This window comes from Penaeus vannamei, chromosome 27 (assembly GCF_042767895.1).
Source record: "Penaeus vannamei isolate JL-2024 chromosome 27, ASM4276789v1, whole genome shotgun sequence".
Classification (NCBI taxonomy): Eukaryota; Metazoa; Arthropoda; class Malacostraca; order Decapoda; family Penaeidae; genus Penaeus; species Penaeus vannamei.
Window position 1 is genome coordinate 28,124,443 of NC_091575.1, and position 7,500 is coordinate 28,131,942.

Here is a 7,500-nt window from a genome sequence, read left to right on the forward strand (position 1 = left end):
TTTCTTTTTACATCTCTCCCTCTCTCCCACCATCCTTCCCTCCTTCCTTGAACACTCTACCCCCCTTCCCTCATCCCCAACCCCCACCACATCCCCAACCCCTCCCCCACCAACCCCCACCCTCATCCCCAACCCATCCCCCTACCCCCTTCCTCCCCCAACCCCTTCCCCTCACCCCAACCCTCATTCCCAAACCCCCAACCCCCACGCACCCCCAACCCCACGCCCCCACCCAACCCCCACCATCAACCCCCACCCAACCCCCAATACCCCCATTCCCCAACACCCAAACCCCACCCACCCCCCCCCCATTCCCCCCCCCTGTAACACCAAGAATAGAAAACGGATCTTAAACCCGCCAGCAGACCCGTCCATGAAACTAATCAATGTCAGCGCATGTTGCTGCGGATTGGAGGAGGGGGGGGGGGGAGAGGGAGGGAGGAGGAGGGTAGGAGAGGGAGGTGAGGGGAAGGGAAGGAGGAGGGTAGGAGAGGGAGGGGAAGGGTAGGAGAGGGAGGGGAAGGGAAGGAGGAGGAGGGAAGGAGGGCAGAGGGGAGGGGAGGAGAAGGGAAGGAGGAGGGAGGAGGAAGGAGGAGGAGGGAGGAAGGGACGGGGGAGGGTAGGAGGAGGGAGGAGAGGAAGGAAGGAGGAGGAGGGGAAGGGGAGGGAGGTAGGAGGAGAGGGAGGGAAGGGAAGGAGGAGGGAGGGAGATGGAGGGAAGGAAGGAGGGAGGAGGAGAGGAGGGGAGGAGGAGAAGGAGGGAGGGTAGGAGAGGGAGGGAGAGGAAAGAAGGAGGAGGAGGAGAGGGAGGGGAGGAGGAGGAAAGGAGGAGGAAGGAGGGAGGAGAAGATGGAGGGATGAGGAGGGAGGGAGAAGGGAGGGAGGAGGAGAAGGAAGGGAGGGAAGCGGAAGATGGAGGTGAATGAAAAAGGAAGGGATAGGGAGGGAGAGCGGCATAGAAAAAGAGAAAGTAAACAGAGGAAATGAAGAGAGAGAGAGAGAAGAAGAAGAAGAGGAGGAGGAGATGAAGAAGAAGAAGAAAAGAAGGAGGAGATGAAGAAGAAGAAGAAGAAGAAAAGGAAGAGGAGAACAAGAACAAGAAGAGAGCAGGAATAGGACGAGGCGCAGCGGAGGCGAGGCGGAGTTATCACGTGACCCGCCTCTCACGTGCCTGACCAGATTCCTCATGACGTCACGTATTTTCGTCTCTTGAAAGTGTTAATCGGATGACCAACTTTAGCACATCTTTCTCCCTTTCCCTTTCTGTCTCTCCCTTTTTCCTTGCTTTCTTCTCCATGTCTTTTGTTCTTTCTCTTTCTCTTTCATTCGTCATCGATTTCTTTTTCTCTTCTCTTCTCTCATCATCTCTCTATCTGTCTATACACTCCTTTTCTGGTTTCCTTTCTCTTTCTCACTCTCCCCCTTTCCCTTCCCTCTCTCCATCCATCCCTTTCTCTTTCTTACCCTCCCCTCACTTCCTTACATTCCCTCCCTCCTTCCCTCACTTCCCTCCATTTCCTCCCCCTCCCTTTTCCCTTCCCATCCTCCCTCCCTCACTTCCTTCCCTCCCCTCCCTCCTTCCCTCTCCTCCCTCCTCTCCCTTCCCATCCCCCCTCCCTCCCCTCAATTCCCACCTCCCTTCCCTCCCCTCCCCCCCCTCCCTCCCCTCCCTCCCCTCACCTCCTCAATCCCTCCCTCCCCTCCCCTCCTCCCCTCACTCCCTCCCCCTTTCCTCCCCTCTAACGGATGCAGATGAACACTATGAACCGCTATGCATAGAGGCGAAAGAGTAATTCCTTTTCTTGGTCGTTTGGTTCCTATCGCCTGCTGTCAGCGGAGGTCCAAACGAAGAAAAATCCTCTGGCAGGAATCTGACTTGTTTATTTTCCATTTCTGATTTATTTTTTTCGATTTATTTTTTTCTTTCTTTTCTTTTCTTTATTTTCCATTTCTGATTTATTTTTTTCGATTTATTTTTTTCTTTCTTTTCTTTTTCTTATCTTTTTCTATGGTCGGTTTATATATTTTTTTCTGTGTGTGGTTTAGTTTCTGTTTTCTTTTCTTTTCTTTTTTTATCTTCTATCTTTTTGTTTGTTGTTTATTTATCATATCTATTTTTTTAAATCTTTCTTTTATGATAGTTTAATATTTTTTGTTTTCTTTACTTTGCTTCGTTTTGTCTTTTATCTTTTTTGTTTATTGTTTATTTATTGATTTATACACATACATGTGTGTGTGTGTGTGTGTGTGTGTGTGTGTGTGTGTGTGTGTGTGTGTGTGTGTGTGTGTGTGTGTGTGTGTGTGTGTGTGTGTGTGTGTGTGTGTGTGTGTGTGTGTGTGTGTGTGTGTGTGTGTGTGTGTGTGCGTGTGTGTGTGCGTGCGTGCGTGCGTGCGTGTCCAAATCTACACTCATCTATCTCCTCAATACGATTTCATTCCGAAGTGCCAGGACGAAGAACCAGCAATACCGCTACATTTTAGCGCAAAACTGCTACCTCCACAACACCGAAGATCCGGGTCATGGAAAATATGGCTTTAAAATCTCACAAAAACGATAAACAGATTCGCTCTGTTCTCTCAAAACATCAGATTAATTATGCAAATGATACAAATGACTGAAATGAGGCGTGTCCTTGTGCTGACGTCATTAACATTGCGAAAACGGGGGTGGGGGAGGGTTGAGAGGAGGAGGAGGAGGAGGATTTGGGGAGGATGGGGGGGAGGGGAGGATGGGATATGGAGGGAGGAGGAGGATTGGGGAAAAGAAAGGAGAAGGGGGGGGAGAGGGAAGAGGAGGAGGAGGAAGAAGAGGATTGCGGAAAAGGAAGAAGGGGAGGAGGGACGGAGGAACAGGAAAATGAATAGGGGATGGAGGAGGAAAAGAGAAGGGAAGGGTGAAGAGAGGGAGAATAAAGAAAGGGAAGAGATGAGAGGAGAGGAAAGGGGGAAGGGGGATGGGTTAGGCGGGGGGAGGGGCCAGGGTGAGAGCAATGTACGATGTCAATGCTTCTCTTATCACTGACAGGTACAGGACCCTTGTACTGGACTACTGTGAAACTTTCTGTACGTTATGTAACTGTTAATCGCCATTATTTTAATCATGACACTATTGCCATATCAATTTCTCTTAAAATCTTCAATAATCATCATGATTATCACTGTTATCATTGATATCACCATCATCATCAATACTATCATCATTATCACCATTCTCACCATCATCATTGTCATCATCATCATCATCACCATCATAATCATCACCACCATCATCATCATATCATCATAATAATCATCACCATCATCATCATTATCATCATTTTTATCATCATTACATGGAAAGTGTACATGCATATGTACGTGAACAGAAACACCACAATGAGAATATTTCGTTTTCTTTAACTATCACTTATTTTCATTGTAAACTCGTACGCACTTTAATGGATTCGTGTTATGCTCCCTTACGTAGTTGTTTACGAGGTCACCCAGGCTCCCCCTCCCTCCTCCCTTGCTCCCTCTCCCTTCTCGCTCCCCCTTTCCTTCCCCCTCCCTTCTCTCTTCACCCCTTTACTTCCTTCCCTCACCCTCCTCTTCCTCTTCCTTCTCCCTCTCTCCCTTCCCTCTCCCTCTCCCTTCTCTCTCTCCCCCTTTCCTTCCCTCTCCCTCCCTCCCTTCCCTCCTCACTCTCCTTTCCCACCCTCCATCTCTTCTTCTTTCCCTCCCTCCCTCCTCTCTCTTCCCTCCCTCCCTCCCTCCTTCCCTCCCTTCCCTTCCCTTCCCTTCCCCCTCCCCTCCTTCTCCTTCCCCTCTCTCCCTCTCCCTCCTGCCACGCCAGCCTGCCATCAAAGGTTCTCTCGGCTAAAGGCTTGGAAGAGGGAGAAGAGGGAGAAGAGGGAGAAGGCTGGAGAAGGCTGTATAAGGCTGTGCGAGCTGCCTCCCTCCTCAGCACCAACAGCTTTTGGTAGGAATTCGAATCACTTTTAGCTTTTATACCTTCTCTTTTCTCTATCTTTCTTTTTCTTTTGTTACGTTTTCTTCTTCTTTTCTTTTTTCCTTTTTTTTAACTTTTCCTCTTCTTTATTTTTTCTTTTTTGTTTACTTCTCACTATCATCATGTTGCCTTTATGATCATTATCCTCCTCTTCCTCTTCTTTTTTATTCTTCCCTTCCCTTTCATGTCCCTTTCTTTCTTTCCTCTTTCGCTTCGTTTGTTTGCCAAGTCGTTCTTCATTCTCTTTTGCATATTTTTTTGTGATATTCTTTCCTCCTTCAAACATAATATTGCTCTCTCTCTCTCTCTCTCCTCTCTCTTATGTTCATTTATTTTCTTATCTTCCATTTATTCTCTCATTCCCTCCCTCTCCCTGTCCCCGTCTCTCTCTCTCTCTCTCTCTCTCTCTCTCTCTCTCTCTCTCTCTCTCTCTCTCTCTCTCTCTCTCTCTCTCTCTCTCTCTCTCTCTCTCCACGCTTCCCCCTCGACAGGCCGGGTCGAGAGAGGTCAACCCTCTGATCAATACATTACTTTCTCCACTATTTTCGAGCAATTTCATAACTTTCCTCTCTTTCTCTTTCTTTTTCTCTTCCCTCTTTGCTTCATTTTCATTTTTCCTCTCTTTGTTGTTCTGTTGTCCTTATATGTATGCTTATCTACTCTCTCTCTCTCTCTCTCTCTCTCTCTCTCTCTCTCTCTCTCTCTCTCTCTCTCTCTCTCTCCCTCTCCCTCTCCCTCTCCCTCTCCCTCTCCCTCTCCCTCTCGCTCTCTCTCAGTTACTTGCAAATATGCAAATAAGGAAGTTATTTATTCAATAAACGTTTTATTGAATTTCACAAGAAACCGGAGGGAAGAAGGGGAACGGAAGAGAGAAGAGGGAGGAGGGAGGGATGGAGGGAGGGAGGGAACAAGGGGCGGAGGGAGGAAGGGAGGGAGGGAGGAAGGGATACAGAGGAGGACGGAGTAAAGGTGAAACGGAGGGAGAGAGGGACGGGAGAAACGAGAGAGATAGATGGACAGAACAAGGGAGAGAATATAGCGAAGGTGGGGTAAGACGAGGAGAAACAATAAGCATAGAGAAAAGAAACAACAAATATTTCCCCTTTCCATCGTGTAAATCTCAATCCACCGCCCTAAACTATCCCATCCGTACACACCCACCCCACCCCCACCAAAACCCACCCACCCCCAACCACCCCCACCACCCCCACCCACCCCATCCACCCCCAACCCTCTCTCGCCAGCGCCATCTCTGATCCGCAAAACCCACTAAACCCCCACACGCACCTTCGGAAACACAACACCCGCGCGGCACAGACACTACGACAATACTAACGGCTCACACGAACGCACACACGCCTATCAACGTCTTCTTGAGCGTCTCGAAGCTTCGGGAAAACGGGATGAAGCCAAGATCGAGGGGCGTCTCGGAGCTTCGAGAAGAAGGAAGAAGCAACTGTCTCTGAGCGTCTCGGAGCTTCGAAAAAAAAGGAAATAGCAAAGATCGAACAAACATAGGAAGAAGCATAGATCGAAGTGCGTCTCGGAGCTTCGAAAAAAAGGAAATAGCAAAGATCGAACAAAAATAGGAAGAAGCATAGATTGAAGTGCGTCTCAGAGCTTCGAAAAAAAAAGGAAACAGCAAAGATCGAACAAACATAGGAAGAAGCATAGATTCGAAGTGCGTCTCGGAGCTTCGAAAAAAAGGAAATAGCAAAGATCGAACAAAAATAGGAAGAAGCAAATGTCTCTGAGTGTCTCGGAGCTTCGAAAAAAAGGAAATAGCAAAGATCGAACGAACAGGAAGAAGCATAGATCCGAAGTGCGTCTCGGAACTTCGAAAAAATAAGGAAATAGCAAAGATCGAACAAAAATAGGAAGCATATATCGAAAGGGCGTCTCGGAGCTTCGAAAAAATAAGGAAATAGCAAAGATCGAACATAAATAATAAGAAGCATAGATCGAAATCCGTCTCGGAGCTTCGAAAAAAAGGAAATAGCAAAGATCGAACAAAAATAGGAAGAAGCATAGATCGAAGTGCGTCTCGGAGCTTCGAAAAATGAAGTAAGAATCCACGAAGTAAGACGAATCTTGGAAGTTTCTCGAAGCGATCTCTCTCTCTCCCTCGCAAGGACACTGGCGCAAGACCGTTCGAGAATCTTGCTAACAGCTTGAGGTTTTATTTATACTTGTTGGCTTGCTTTTCCTTCTCCGCTGGCTTGTCTTTGGCTTGCGTTTTTTTCCTTTATTTTTTTTCGTCTTTCTTTTTATTTTTTTCGTCTTTTTTTTGGGGGGGGGGAGGCGGGAGGGGGTCGGTAGAAGGGGAGAGGGTGGAGGAAGGGAGGAAGAGAGGGAGAGAGTAAATGTGCAAGAGTATAACACAATATTTGATAATGTATATATGAATATATTTATGTGTATGTGTGTGTGTTTGTGTGCGTGTCTGTGTGTTTGTGTGCGTGTGCGTGAGCGTGCGTGCGTGCGTGTGCGTTCGTGCGTGCGTTCGTGCGTGCGTGTGTGCGTGCGTGTGCGAGTGCGAGTGTGTCTAGCGCCCCTGCATGTGCATTCATATAACAAAATCACACAAAACCTGGACCATCACCTTCAAACAGACAAAAACAACCAAACAAAAGCCCCGACCTAAACCACTACAGCTCGAGGGGCGGCCCCAACGGCGGCGCTGGGAGAGGCCGCCCGCGACCGACCAGCCTCGGCCTCCCCGCCCACCTGCCGCCCATCAGCTGGAAGATAACTGTCCGCCTCGCCGACCAGACCCATTAATTCCCCAGATTTATCCGTCATTCGTGGATTAACCGGATGAAATAATGGAGAGAAAGATCGTACAACAGATAAAAAATATACAGAAGGAAAGAGATTTTTTGTCTTTTATTCTTTTAAATCATCGAACCCGTATTTAGATTTTTTTTAAATAATATTAATAATAATAGAAGATTTTAAATAATCGAACATGTACTTAGATTTAAATAATAATAATAATAACAATAGAAGATCTTTAAAATAATCGAACATGTATGTAGATTTAAATAATAATAATAATAATAATAATAATAATAATAATAATAATAATAATAATAAAAGATCTTTTAAGTAATCGAACCTGTATTTAGATTTTTAATATTAATAAAAACAATAGAAGATATTTTATATCATCGTATCTGTATTTAGATTAAAAAAAAAAAAAAAAAAATTATAACAGACAGACGTCCATTCACGTAAACATACGAAACAAAACCGCTAGATGACCTTGACAAAGCTTTTAAACAAACAGACATTTACACAGACAAATACCGTTAAAGAGAAAATGTGCACAGACCAATAATTAGGAAAAGTGGAAGGAGGGGAATAAGCAGGATGAGAAATGGGGGGAAAGAGAAAGGAAGAGGAAGAGGAAGAGGAAAAGAAGTGAGGGAGGAGGAGGAGGATTAGAAGAAGCAAAAAGCGAAAAGAGGAGGATGAGAAAGAAAAGGAAGTATGAGAGAAAAAAGAAGGAA

General features: G+C 46.3%; 1 protein-coding gene across 1 annotated transcript in view; it reads right to left on the reverse strand.

Moving 5' to 3' along the window:
- LOC113818969 (protein Tob1) overlaps positions 1-5,316 on the reverse strand; it is a 63,477-nt gene extending 58,161 nt beyond the window's left edge. The window contains exon 1 of the mRNA XM_070141122.1: positions 5,276-5,316. The gene's annotated coding sequence lies outside the window, so the exon portion shown is untranslated. The remainder of the gene's footprint in view (positions 1-5,275) is intronic.
- Positions 5,317-7,500: the final 2,184 nt, after the last annotated feature.